The sequence below is a fragment of the Sarcophilus harrisii genome, chromosome 4 (genome assembly GCF_902635505.1).
Source record: "Sarcophilus harrisii chromosome 4, mSarHar1.11, whole genome shotgun sequence".
Taxonomy (NCBI): Eukaryota; Metazoa; Chordata; class Mammalia; order Dasyuromorphia; family Dasyuridae; genus Sarcophilus; species Sarcophilus harrisii.
Window position 1 is genome coordinate 449,053,254 of NC_045429.1, and position 14,779 is coordinate 449,068,032.

General features: G+C 47.8%; 1 protein-coding gene across 1 annotated transcript in view; it reads left to right on the plus strand.

Moving 5' to 3' along the window:
* The window catches only part of SRRM3 (serine/arginine repetitive matrix 3), a 106,217-nt gene that overhangs the window by 12,993 nt on the left and 78,445 nt on the right, over window positions 1-14,779 (plus strand). The gene's annotated exons all lie outside the window — the stretch shown is intronic.

Here is a 14,779-nt window from a genome sequence, read left to right on the forward strand (position 1 = left end):
GGGGATACAGGATTCATGCATAGGAAACTTAAATGCCAGTGTTAAATTGCAGGTTACAGACAGCAAATACTTATAGGTAAGAAGTGGGAGAGCTGTTATGGGCTGGAGGGATCAGAGGATCTTGTCTTGAAGATAAGAACAACTGGGACTCAACTGCTAGAACAGTGCTTAGTACATGCTGGGTGCTTAATAAATGCTTATTAGTTGATTGAAAGAGATGAGACTTGATGTGAGCCTGGAAGGGTGAGTGGGCTTTGCACTGTCCTAGAAGTGAGAAATGAAAGCAGTCCTCGTGGAGGAAATTATGTGAACAGAGACCAAAGGACAACAATGATCTTGGCTTAGATAGAACATGGAAAGGAGACTGGTTTATGGGAGGTGGGTGGGGGAATGAGGAAGAGATTAAATTGAATGCATAGAGTGGGTCTAAAGAGAGCTTGCCACTTTAGAATGACTCCTAGGTTTGGAGAGAGGCTCTTCAACCACTATTGAGCGACACTTCCCTTCTACCTCTCCAGCCTTTCCTCCCACTACTTCCTTATGTGGGCGCCTTGCCTTAGCCAAACATTTCACTGTTCCTACCCAGCTCTCTCCAATTGCCCGGTCTCTTCAACTTTACCATTCTTCCCTAAAATGCTCTTTCCTGTATTGACATCCTACTGTCTTTCAAGACCCAACTTAATTACTCAAAGTCTTGCCTGTTCCCTCCAAGTAGGAAGGATCTTCTCCTTCCCCCTGAGCTCCGGAACCATTTAGATTCCACTGATCTGTGTTCTTGGCTTATCACTGTCCAATACAGGGCCTTGAACACCATCGGTGCTTAGTCAATGATGCTTTTGTTTGCTGAATCCTTCTAGAAACCAGGTCTTAGGATCAGGAAATCATATATTTAGAAATGGACAGATCTCTGAGACCAACTAGTCCAACACATTCTTGAACAACAATCCTAAGTTTCAGGTGGAGGAGACCTTTGAGAGAAGCTATTCTAAACCTCTCTTTTTTTACAGGGAGGGAAACTGAGACCCTCAGAGCTTCATAGGGTTGTAGAAATAGAATATCTTTTTTACAGGGAGGGAAACTGAGACTCTCAGAGCTTCATAGGGTTGTAGAAAAAGAATATCTTTTTTACAGGTAGGGAAACTGAGACTCTCAGAGCTTCATAGGGTTGTAGAAATAGAAGATCTTTTTTACAGGTAGGGAAACAGACCCTCAGAGCTTCACAGGGTTGTAGAAAAATAATTTTTAACTTTTTAACATATAGGGAAACTGAGACCCTTTAAGCTTCATAGGATTATAGAAATAGAATTAAAAGAAATATAATCCAATCCTCTCACTTTACAGATGGAAGAAGAACCTGACAACGTCAAACAAGTAGTAAACATCTGATGGAGGATTTGAACCCAGGTTCTATGACTCCAGCATTAGTGCTCTTCCCATTGTAGCCCCCTTGAGATTTTCGATGAGTTTTCTGGTCAGGCTGAGGTTGGGCCTCCCTTTTCATCCAGAGCAGGGGAGTGGAAGGCGGCTGGAAGTGACTCACATTTTTAGATCAGGAGTAGAGGACTAGTCACTAGGACCCTGCCCTTCTAACAAGCTGGGCGTAGTGTGGGGGCTGTGGATGTCTGCCTGTCAGTGGGGGGGATGCCAGCTGCAGGCACAGGGTTGGCACAGGATACAGAGGTTGGCTATGGAGCCAGAGAAGCTTGGGGATGTTAGGGCTGGAAGGAGCTTTTTTGTTCAGCCCCCTCATTTGACAAAGAAGGAATCGAAGGACATGGAGAATAGCTTGCTTATTCAAGGTCACACAGCTTGAGAGTTGCTGGGTTGGCACGAGATCCCAGGACTCCCAACCCACTAGACCTTGCTGCATCTCACTTGTCCAGCCAATGGTGGGACCTGAAAGTCTCACGTGATCAGTGCTGAGCTTCAAATCCTTTCAGGTATAAGTGGGGGGTGAGCCACAATGAGAGACCTGGGTCCAGAATAGAGAAGCCATTAACTGGGGTTTGGAGCCAGCTATAAGGCAGTGTGGTTCAGTGGTCGGTCAGGAGTTAGGAAGCTGGGTTTTGTCTTGGCTCTGTCAGCTACAGCATCAGTGGCTTAATTTCTTGGGCCTCAGTTACCTCTTTTGTAAAATGAGGAGAAGGGAAGAGGAATCTCTGACTGCTTGATGTCTAAGGATGACGGGAATTACAATTTGAACGAGATCTTAGAAATTGCCTTCACCAAAACCTTTACTTTTATTACATTTGAGGAAACTGAGACCCAGAGTTGAATTCACTTTCCCAGGGGCAGCCAGGCAGTAAAGAGCAGAGTTAGAATTTGAACTCAGGTCCTTGAACCCAACATTCAGTTCTCTAAGTTCCTTTCAGCTCTGACCTATTTTATAACAGAATTTTTTTAAATTAATTCTATTTGAATGTCTAATTGAGAGGCAGATTGGTTACAGAAAGTGCCTGAGATGTTGACAGAGTCAGCGGGGAGTCATGGGCAAACCAAGCTCTCTTTCTGAACTTCAGGTCAGTTAGCGCATCCGTGATACCATCATTAGTGATATTAAATTGCTTGAACAAAAATATTATCTAGGTTGTGCAGGGGAGGTGAGAGCAAATGGCCTCAGCTTTAACATTTCTGTCCTTGGCAGGGTCTTTCTAACCCTTCTGTGACCATGGGATATGAGAGTGATGGGGGAAACTAGAAATGGCTACCTTGAGGACCATATATGGATGAATCTGTCCCCCCAAAAAAGGATTAACTTGTGACAATCATAGGTTCATAGATCTGGATCTGGAGGGGACCGCAGGGATTTCCTAGTTAGACTAGATTGTTTTGCAGATGAGGAAACTGAGGCATAGTGAAAAATTGACTTGCCCAAGGTCACATAGATGCCGAAGTCAAGCACTAGCAGCACCGACTATACCATGTCTTGCCTCTAACTCTTCTGAGTGCCAGAATCCTAAGCATAAGGTTAACGGTTGGGTAGGTGACCCATCCCCAGAGCTTAACCCACATCCTCCAACATCGAGTCTCCTTACCTGACACTGAGCCTTCAGGCTTTAACACTGACAGCCCATCTCCAGCTTTCGGTCTTCTGCTCACGGCTCCGAGCGCCTTCTATTCTGGCCACAAATCTCTCATCTCTGAGCTCTTCTCCTTGACATGTAGCTCACATCTTCAGCACTGAAGTCCCTTATTTCAGCACTAAATTAGCCCTCATCTATGACACTCAGCCCCTGTCACTGACACTGAGTTCCCATCCCAGGCTTTGAGCCTTCATCCTTAATGTGGAACTCCTATCTCCAGTGCTGGCATTGAGCCTAATTCCTGAAATGAAGTCCTCGTGCCTTATATTTATCCCGCAGTCCAAGGGACACTTTAATAGGTCCAGTTGAGTCATCAGGGCTTAGAATAAATTCTTGGCCATATTTCCATCTACTCCCTTTTGCTTCAGGGATTAACCCTCCCTTATTGACACAAACACCGGCGCTAGCGAGGAGTCCGCTTCTCTTAAAGGCTAAACCCCGTACCTCGTAAGAGCCTTCCATTAATAGAACCAAGCCTCCATCACTGGGTTCTCATCGAAGAGACTGGGAGACATTTTTTTTACCAGTCTCCGTCGCACCAACAAAAATTCTTGTCTCTGTTTTTTGAAGCTCTTGGTGGCTTAGCATCCCTGATTTCTCAGTCCTGGATCATGATCACACTATCTGCCCTCCTTCAGGCTACATTCTATCTTGTTCTTCTGCTTTGGGCTCCATCTCTGATCCCGGGGATATTCAGAGAGGCTTCTGCCCATGGATAATCCCATTGTGGAAAGAACTGACTCTGGAGTCACAAAGTTCAAATCCTGCCTTTTTGACCTGGAACAAGTATTTTCACCTTCTTGGACCTTGGTTTCCTCATCTGTAAAAAGAGGGCTTGTATTAGATGGCTTCTAAACCTCTTCTAGCTCTAAGTCAATGGTCTTATCTCCTTCCCCTACTCCTAGAGGGACATCTGAATGCTCGAGAGTGGAATATCTACCTACCTTTTCCTGACCCCAACCTACAACTCCCTTAGGAGCCAAGAGGTTAGAGTCTGTAATAATGGTTAATTAACTGCTTAATTAATGATTTAGACTAATCAGGTTAACACGAATTGGTTAATGGTTATCAAAGGCATTGAAGAGAAGTACTTGTTCAGAACTAAACATTTCTGACATCAGTTTTTGGCTGTTTTAAGGAAGCCATCTTTGCTTTGAGGGGTAGGGACAATGGAAAGAGTGAACTTTCTCTTGGATGACACTTGTGTATTTTGAGATCATTGGAGACCATGAGCTGTGGTCGGTGCAGCAGTCGGTGCAGCAGATGCTGCATTAGATGCCCTTATAATTGGACTGGGACTGCCTGAAACTGGAGCTGGTCACTTGGTAGTTTGTTCCCCTCTCACTCCCAGAAGATGGAAGAGGGTAGTAGAATTGGAGGAAAAATTGGAAGTAAAAAAAGGAGGGCAGAATGGCTCAGTGGAAAGAATATTGATTGTGAAGTCAAGGACCTGGGTTCCAATCCTGGATCTTTCACTTATTCCCTTGTGGCAAATCATTTTGGGCAAATTACTTAAGGACTCTGGGCCTCAGTTTCTAGAAATGTCAAATGAGAAGGTTGGCGACCAGGTGGACTCTGAAGTCTATTTTAGCTATAAATCTGAGATCCTTTATCCTTTCTATGTTTCTCTTAAAGTGTCCTTGAAGAACATGCCTCAGGTACCACTGAGGCAGAAAGAATTCTGGGAGAGTTCTGGCTGTTGCTATGCCAACTTGCCCGATGAATAACCACAAGTTAGCATGTTCCTTTCTGGGTCTTATACTTCTCAAAGGGAGTTCGTGAGGAGCAAATGAGACCACTATTCAAACTCCAAGGGAAACGAGGTGGGCCAAGAAGGAACACTCCTGGATTAGGGCTTAGAGAGTTGAGTTTGGGCGACAGCTTTGTTGTTTTGTGACTAGTTTGTGACACTTTGGCAAGTAAAGTCGCTTCTCTCCTTTTGACCTCAGTCCCTTCCTCTTTAAAGCGAAGGCTGGAACCAGAAAGTCTCTAAGGCTCCTTCCATTTCTAACAGTCCTGGATGCTATGATCTCCTCCAGGGAAACTTTCCTCACCTGGAATTCTCACCTGGCCAGGGATGCGATCATCAAGGGGTTCTGTTGCTTGGTTACAGAGGCCTAGAGCTCATATTGAATGGAGAACGAACGGATGCATCCTCCCCCTTCCCTTCACAAGCCCTGTTCTCTAAATCCTGAGGGGCAGCGAATGTCTGGGAGAGGGGAAGGAAGAGAATGGTTGCTTAGCAGCCAGTAATAGACCCAATCAATATGCCCTTGGCATCTCCCCTGCCCAACAGGGCCCAGGCCTCCGGAAGAAGGACTCCTTGGATCAGGGCAGAGGCAAGCTGCCAACTGATGCTAGAGAATAGATCCGAGAGGAGTTTTTCCTGACGAATTTATCTGAAGAGAGGAGGGAGGTTAGGTCCAAACGGGAGAATCAGCTGCCCCTTCTGAGCTAGGTCCGGGATCGGTCTGTGTAAGATTTCCCACCTCTACACACCTCCCCCCGACCCCCATCACACACACTCTCTAAGCCCCAAAGGGCAAGAAATCCCTCCTCCTCCTGCCCCAGGACCACGTTCATCCAGTCCTGGCCCAGGTAGCCAGTTGGGAATCCTAAGGCAGAGGGTTCTTGCCTTCTCTCCTGTCTCAGGATGAAGCCCCTGCTTCAAGAACATGCCCTGTTGACCAAGGAGGGAGCCACACCTCCATTTCTCTGGGAACATGCCCTGTTGGCCAAGGAGGGAGCCACTCTTTCACTTCTCCAAGATTGTACCCCCTTTGCTGCCAGGATCCTGGATCCCGGGCCGCCCTAATGTTTTACTTCCGCAGTAAATATAAGAATCAGTATTGCCTAATGGGGAGAATACTAATCTTGGCACTAAAAGGACCGGCATTATTCCTACCTCCAATGCTGGCTAGTTATGTGGCTTTGAATAGCTTGGAACCTCTGTTTGTCATCTGTAAAATGAGCTTGGATTAGAGAGTCTTCCGGGCTCTAAATGTGCGATCCTTGGATTTGACTCTTCCTTGCCTGGCAGAGTCAGGCTTAGAGCTATAGAGAGTGGGCATCTTTACTCTCCAAATACTGGGGACTAAGCCCATGGCTCCCTTCAAGGGGGTGTCTCTGTTCTAAGCCCTCCACCATGGTACCTGGTCCTGGGGGGGTGGGGCACTCAGATCTGGTTCCCTGAGTCATTAAGGAGAGCAGATTCGGACTAGGGCCTCCCTGAACTTCCAGGCCTGAGATCTGGAGCTTGTAGGCAAGTCAACATGCTTCCATGTCAGTCTGTACAAGCAGCTATGTGTGTGTTCACTGCCAGACCGTCTGAGCTGCTAAGAATCTTAGAGATTTCTAGCTCAAGCCCTACAGAGTAGGAAACTTGATTCCAGAGGGATGTCCAAAGGGACTTCTCCAAGGTCACACAGCCATCAGGGGCTGACCTTAGTCTCCAGTTCTTTGGATTCCTCATCTCGAGATCTCACCACTCCAGCAAACTGCCCCTCCTCGCCAGTCCCCGAGGAAGGAGGTATCCTGGACACAGAGTCATAAGATGGCAGAGCTGGAGGAGCCATGAGATGACCTAGCCAAGTCCCACCATCTCCCAGGGGAAGACAGTGAAGTTCTTGAGTGAAGGTGGAGAGTGTCCTGCAACTGGGAGTGTGAGATGGGCAGGAAAGAGCTGAATCTAGACCAGACATATGTGAAGAGCTCGTTCTCGAGCTCTTTGTGTCATCCTCCCTCCTCCTTAACCCTCTGCTCATCCCCTGTCCCTGTCCAGACCCTTCCAGACCTCTCTACCCCTCTTCAGTAAGACTCTGCTCAGGGATGACCCCCAGATCTTGCAGGGAGATTTCCCAGGGAGATGTGGCCCTAGGACAACCATCCAAAGCTGGCAGAGAGCCCCGGACTTTGGATGGGCACCTTGACCTGGGTCCATCCCAGTTCAGTGTCTTGTGTAGACTTTGGAAGAAGGCTCCTTGAAGCCTCCTTAAATCCCCATAGCCTTAGTTGATTACTCCAGAAGGTAACACTCCCTCCTTCAAGCCTCCAGGTCACTCGGCAGAGGTTCAAGAGACCCTCATTTTTAAGAGGAATGACCTGAAGCCCAGAGGAAAGGTGTTACCCAAAGTCACACGGCACATCAGTGGCAGTTCTGGACCAGAGGGATTAACTGATTTACTCAAGGAAATTATAAGTAGCAAGAATCAGAGGCAGGATTTGAATCTAGATCCTCTAACCAAGCTGAACATCATATGATATATAAGCTTCACTGTTTCTTTTGTATTTGTATCCTTGGATGGATATAGATTAGGCAGATAGATTGGAGGGAGGTAGGGAGAGGGAGAGGAAAAAGGGAGAGGGAGAGGGAAGGAGGTAGAGAGAGGGAGAAAAAAAGGGAGAGGAAGGGAGGGAAGAAGAAAAAGAAGAAAGGGATGTAGAGCAGGGGGGAAAGGAAAGAAGGGAGAGAGGGAGGGAAGAAGGGAGAGAGGGAGGGAAGAAGGGAGAGGGAAAGAGAGAGAAAGGGAGAGACAGCAAGAGACAGAAAGATAACAGAGACAAAGAGAGGGAGAGAGCAAGAGACAGAGAGAAAGAGGAAGAGGGAAAGAAAGAGACAGAGAAAGGGGGAGGGAGGGTGAAAGAGGGAGAGAAAGAGACAAATAGAAAGAGAGAGACAGACACACAGAGAGAGAAGGGAGAGAGAGACAGACAGACAGAGAGACACAGAGACAGAGAGACCCAGAGAGAGAGGGAGGGAGGACAGGAGAGGAGAAGGAGAGAGATTATATATAGGATATTCATAAATGATATGTATTTTGAACTAGAGATTTGATTTCGATGGCATAGGGAGCTACCCCTGAGAAAATTCCAGTTTTCAGTGCAGGCCAACAACTGCTCTGCAGTTTCTGGTCTTAGTTGCCTCATTCAGAGGTTAGTGACTTGCCCAGGGTCACACAGCCGTGTATCAGAGGCAGGCAGGTCAGCTCTCTCTTCTCATCATTGCCTAACTGCCTGGAATGTTTTGGGATCCTTAGCAAATGTTACTTGTAGCATTGAATGCAATAATGACGTTCAGAGCTAGAAAGCAACTCAGACACTACTGAGTCCAAACTCCTTGTTTCACAAATGGGGAAACCGAGGCCCAGAAAAATGAATTGATCGCTCTTAGGCCACACAAGTAGGGAGTAACTGAGTCTGAGCCAGTGCTGGCTCCACTTTGGCAAATACACCCGTTCTTTGTCCCTCCAGGCAGAGCTCCCTCCTGGGCCGTGTCTCAGGAGAGCCTGGCTCCTCCTTTCTGGCTACCCCGAAGCTGATTTCTGAGAGCTTCCTGTCCCTTGCAGGTGCACTGGCAGGAGCGCCTGAGACGCTGTCCCCTCCCTGACTCACTCTCAGCCAATCACATCACCTGCCTCCTGAGGGCAAGATGGGTTTGGGGGCGACCGCCCCCATCCTGCTAGAATCACTGAGCTAGGGGACTTCCTCTCCTCTCCTTCCCCTCCTTGGGGAGAGAGGAAGCCCTAGGCAGCGGGCACAGAGTCCCATCCTGGCACGGAGGAGAACAACGCCGCCCAATCCGGGCTGCTGCTGAAGCCCGCTGGAACCTGGGATCCCAGGCTTGGGGCTGAACAGATTTGGGGACCACCCAGGGCAGTCCCTTGTTTTATAGGTGAGGAACAGAGACCGTGAGAGGTTAAACACTTATCTAAGGTCATGTAGAGGGGAAGGGGGCAGGGGCAGGATTTGAGCCTCCGAATCCTGTTTCTATTGCATTGGGCTGCTCGCTATTCCTCCCAGTCTGGGAAAATCCTCTTTTCCCATGGAGGTCCCAGGAGTTGCCTCCTTTGATCCTATGTTCCTGTTGTTTTGTTGTTTCAGTCCTGTCCAACTCTCCGTGGGGTTTTCTTGGCAGAGATACTGGACTGGTTTGCCATTTCCTCCTCCAGCTCAGTGCACAGATGAGGAAACTGAGGTAAACAGAATGAAGTGACTTACCCAGGATCACACAGCTAATAAGTGAACAAGGTTGAACTTAGGTCTTCTTGACTCTAGACTGGGCACTCTGACACTCAATCCACTGCACCACGTGGCCGTCCCAATCACAGCCACTTTTCACAATTCTCTCGTCTCCCTCCAATTGGGGGTGGGTGGGGCAAAAAATCAGGAAAGAGGACACTAGAAGAAGAAGGGACTTCAGGAAAATTAGAATGAAGAGATGATAATGATCCCACAGGTAGAAGGAGGTGGGAGACTCGGAACTTAGGCTCATCTTCTAACTCAGAGTCCAGAGTTGTTTGTACTACTCCTGGGCTTCTTCGATCTGGAGCAGGGGGAAGGTAGGACCAAGCATTGAATCAGTAGGTGGGAATTGTTGGATTTGTAGGAGATTCATGAGCAGCATGTTGAGACGGTGGTAGAGAGGCAATCTGATTGTGGGGGTAAGTTTTTCCTGGGATGGGATGAGGGTGGGCCATCTCGCAGAGAGTCTGACCCATGGCCCCATGGGAACACAGCCTTAGAGCTGGGAGGAACTGGAGGCCATCACATCCACTGCTCTCACTTTATAGATGATGACCCAGAAAGCGACTTGTCCAAGGTCACACAACTAATAAGTGCATGAGACATGATTCAAATTCAAATCTTCCTGGCTCCAGGTTCACCCCTCTCCTTTCCCGGGGACAGGGGAAGGAGCCGCAATGACGGGAGTCCTGGGGTGATCAAGAGGAACAGGACCTTTTCACCATTGTAATGCTTTAGCTACCCCCACACCCTCCAAGACTCCTGGACTTTCTGAGTCTGAGGAGGAGACTCGGGAAGCGTGAGAGAGGTTATCAGGAAAGGGCTCCACCTTTGGAAAGCTGACAGATCTTGTGGGTTGATCAGCTGCTGGGAGACTGATGGATGCTGCCAAGGATCCCCTTTCCCCCAAGTTCCAGGTTCATGCTCCACCTCTGCTCAGGCTTCCTCTCCCTTGTTCCCGGAACCCAGCTGCCTCCAAGTACCTTCCCAGGAGCTGGCTCCTGCTGTTCACCTCCTCCCCCCCAGGTTAGGTAGGTGAGGGTGGCTCCAGCCTTATCCTGGGGAGCTGATTTCTGGGCTCCCTCCCCACCGGTGGCTCCAGAGGAGACCAGAGCCCTGGCGGCTACTGAATAATTTACAGGAAGGCTTTTAACTCTCCTTCCTGCCTCTTCTCCTTCCCAAGTTACTTAACAAATATGAGAGTCTCCCACCTCCTGAGAATCCAGGGAGAGGGAGAGAGAGTGTGAAAAAAATTCTGCTTCAGGAAGATCCTGGTAACCCTTGGGATGCTGGTTCACACCAGGGTCTATTATCTGTGTCAGTGTATCCAAGTTTGCCCTGGTCTATCCTAGTCTGTGTTTGATAATTCCGTATGGACTGGTCTGATCCGGTCTGACTTCTGCTGGTCAGCACTGATCTGCGTTACTTGGTTAAAAAAACCAAGTTTTTTGTTTTTGTTTTTGTTTTTTGTTTGTCTATTTGTTTTTTGGTTAAAAAAAAAAAATAAGATGTTGTGTAGAGATCCCTGTGCAAGCATCCAGAATAGTCCCAACCTGGTGATGAACTTGTCACATGATCTTGGAGATCTCCTGTCCCCTCTCCACACGGGGGCCGCTCATCTCACTGGGTTACCTCAGGGAGAACGCTTGGCAAACTGCAGAATAAATGTGAACTGTTCTCATAGGAGCAGCACCGGAAGGGATTCAGAGGCCATCCGGATCAATTCTCATTTTACAGTCGAGGAAACTCCATCCCAGCGAGGGGGTGATTTTCCCAGAGTCACACAGGTAGTGGGGCTGGAATTTAAACAGAGCTTCGGACTCAAGTGACAAGGTTCCTTCCCCTTCACCCCGGGGCTACCATCGGGGGTCAGCCGAGGCCCAAGTTCCCTCAGGTATCTCCAGGGGCACTTGCTGTAGCTAGCCCAGGGCCCATGAGTTATGCCCTCAAGGGAAGGAGAAAAGTCAAGGGGAGCACCCATGAAAGCCCCTCGGGTCCAACTTTTCCCTGCACTCTGGTGCCATCCATGAACTGAACACAGCTGATAGCGACCACTGGAAGGGGGAGGACTGAGGGAACATGATCACATGGTGAAGTCTATCTGATGAGTAAGGCAGAGCTGTTCAAAGACCCCAATCTACTGGGAAGACAGAGTTTCTATAATCAGGATACCTTTAGTTTTATGGGACCCCCTCTTTTATTCTGCCTCTCAGGGACTTTGTCCTGGTTAACCTCATAGCTTCCTCATCAGGATTCACTTTCTGTTTTTCTTTGGCGCTCTCTCTCTCTCTCTCTCTCTCTCTCTCTCTCTCTCTCTCTCTTTCTCTCTCTCTCTTTGTCTCTCTCTCTCTGTCTGTCTCTCTGTCTCTCTCTGTCTCTCTCTTCTCTGTCTCTCTCTCTGTTTCTCTCTTTCTCTGTCTGTCTGTCTGTCTGTCTCTGTGTGTGTCTCTCTGTGTCTCTCTCTGTCTCTGTCTCTCTCTCTCTCTCTCTCCTCTGTCTCTGTGTCTGTCTCTCTCTCCATCTTTGTCTCTCTGTCTCTGTCTCTGTCCAGCTCTCTCCATCTCTCTGTCTCTCTCTCACACACGTGACTTCCCTCTCAAAACTACTTTTGATTTATTTTTTATGTATTCTCTATGTACATGCATATGCACATATTTATCTCCCTTGGTAGAATATAAACTTCCTGAGAATAGGGACTATTTGATTTTTGTCTTTGAGTCTCCAGCACCCAGCTCAGTTTACTGACACTTAAGAGGTGCTTCATATATATTAACTGATTGACCCATGAGGATGAGCCAGCCCTGTCTTCAAAAAGCTCCAGCTCTGAGCGTCCACAGGAGAAAAAGACTTATTCAGAAGGAAGTGAAAACCAACAGTGATCAAGGGGATGCTAGAGTGACATTAGATAGATACTGTTAACATGAGAGGGCTCATAAACTAGGTTGTCATAGCTAAAGGGAATCTTAAGAGCTAGTCTAGGACAGCCCTAGGGCTACTATGTGATACTACAATGAACAGAGCACTTGGCCTGGAGTCAGAAAGGCTTTTCCTCTTCATTTCAAATCTGGCTTCAGTTACTTACTAGCTGTGTGACCTTGGGTAAGTCACTTAACCTTATTTACCTCAGTTTTCTCATCTGTCAAATGAACTGAAGAAGAAAAAAAAAACATGTCATTCCTGTATCTCTGCAAAGCTGGACAAAGAGGACATAACTAAAAAAAATACCGAAAAGGACAGCTCTCCTCACTTTACAGAAATGGAAACTGAGGCTCAAAGAAAGGACATGAGTTGCCCACAGGGTCACACAGGTACCAAGTGGCAGAGGTAAGAATAAAATAAGTAAGCAATGTCTGAAATATAGTGACTAGAAAATAGGCCCCTGAGTTCAGTCCTATCTCTCAAATATTTTGGCTGTGTGACCTTGGTGAAGTCATTAATCTGTATCCCTGGAAATTCTGTAAGACTATAGGAGCTCTGGGGACAGTTAGGTGATAAAGTAGCTAGAGCACTGGAGCTGGAGTAAAGAAATTTTGAGTTCAAATGGGGCCTCAGACACTTACTAGCTGTGTGATCTGGACCAATCACTTAGCCTCTGTTTATTTCATTTTCCTCATTTGTAAAAAAAGAAAAAAAAATTAGGGGGGATAATAATAGCACCTACTTCCCAGGGTTGTTCTGAGGAGCAAATGAGATCACCGTTATAAAGCACAATGCCGGGCACATGGTAAATACTATATAAATGTTGTCTATTTTTATTAGCTATTGTAAGTTGCACAGCAGGCCCTGAGCTGCATCAATAGGAGAGGAATCCCCCTCATTGATAAAATCCCAAGTCCTGGGGAAAAGGAAGCTCCATTTTGGAGCGGGGAGCTGGGCTAGCGGCTGAAAGTGATGCTCTTTGTGGAGAGGTGGATGTGGATCATCAGGGCAGAGGATGCTGAAAGCTCAGCTGGCCCCGGGCCAGGAAGGGGGGTTGGCCCCAGGGGTCTTTGCCAGCAAGGGAACAGGCTTGCTTCCTGCCTTATCTCAGCGGCCATCCAAGCTGAGACCCAGAACCCGTCCAAGCCGAGACCCAGTAGCCGTCCAAGCTGAGCGCCAGCCGCGGACCTCTGTCCATGGTCCTGGCTGGGATCCACAGTCTTTGTCCTTTCCAATGTCACTGTTGCTATGGGGCCAACAGTGAGCCCTGGGAAGACGGCATCAGCTAGCTCCTCAGAGCGAGCTCTGTCCCAAGTTCCCCTCTGCTATTTTCAGGATGAGGGTGGAGGAAGATGGGGATGAGCAGGCGGGGGCGGGAACGTTTCTCTTGCTCGGTTCTCTTCCATATCTTCTCTTTGGACAACTCCGAGAAAACAGCGCAAGCTTCTGGGCCTGGGGCCTGGAAGAAATACGGGTCAGATCAAAAGAAATCAGGCCGTGGTGGAAAACAAATGGAAAAATTGCTGCTCTTGTCTCTCCTGCAGTCTGGGCATAGGGGAGGTGTTGCACACCAGGCAGGAAGTGGGAGGCCCGGAGACTGGGACTCAGGGTAGGTGTCCAGAAAGAGTCCTCGTTATCTGATCCATGCAGGTCCTGCTGTGGTCGTGATCGTGGGTTAAATACGGGGATGACATTTATCGCCAAGGGATGAGGCTGAGAATCTCATCCAGGTCTCATGGTAGAGTGGGCAGAGTGAAGGACCTGGAAGACCTGCATGCAAATTTGGGGAAAGTGTCTTTAAACCTCTCTGGGCCTCAGTTTCCTCATCTGTAAAATGGAGAACTTGGACTTAAGGCTCCCTTCCAGCCTTACATCTACAATCCTTTGACTCAAGGTTCTTTTTAAATTTGAGCATAACAATTGTAGGATTTGGTTACCTTGGGCATGGTTCTTACCCTCTATAGGGATCAGTTTGCTCAGCTGTAAAATGGGCTTAGTCAACATTGGAATGGAACTGGGTTTGGAATCGGATATTCTGATTCCTGATACTATCATTTACTCCCTAAGTGACTTACTTTCTGGGTTTCAGTTTTTTATTTGTAAAATTGAGGAGCTGAGCTGACCGCAACAATGGCTTTCATCTCTAAATCAGATACTAGCAAGAGCTATGTCCTCTAAGGTCCCCCATTCCTAGCTCCAAATCTGTCATCCTATTTAGGCCACCCTTTATTCGAGGCAACTGGCATTGGGGGCTGTCCTTGGAGCCAGAACCAGCTGAGTCCTGCCTCTGAGACATACTGGTGCTATGACCCCAGGCAAGTCACTTACCCCCAGGGGAAGGCTAAGCTTCCAGGCAGGTGCCAATGGTGGCAGAAATACCTCACTGACAGTTCTCTATATCAATGAAGACATAAACCCAAGCCCTGCCCTTCTCTGCAGCCCCCCTCTAAAAAAGACCTGCCTTTTGAATACTCAGGCATTAAAAATTGTCATTAAATCAGAGGGACTTCAGAGATCTTTTTTCCACTTCTTCGTTTCATAGATAAGGAAACCAAGGGGAGGAACTTGTCAAAAACCAAAGTTAATTAGGGGGAGAGGGAGAGCTGGAATTAGAAGCCATGTTTCCTTACTTTGGTTGCCCATCTTTTAACCTCATTGATTTACTTCTCTTTTGATCCAACTGACCTTTGTCTCTCTAGTCTCTTCCTACCCTTTGCTGGACAAGATGAGATTATTGCTTTTCTGCTTCGGGGGTG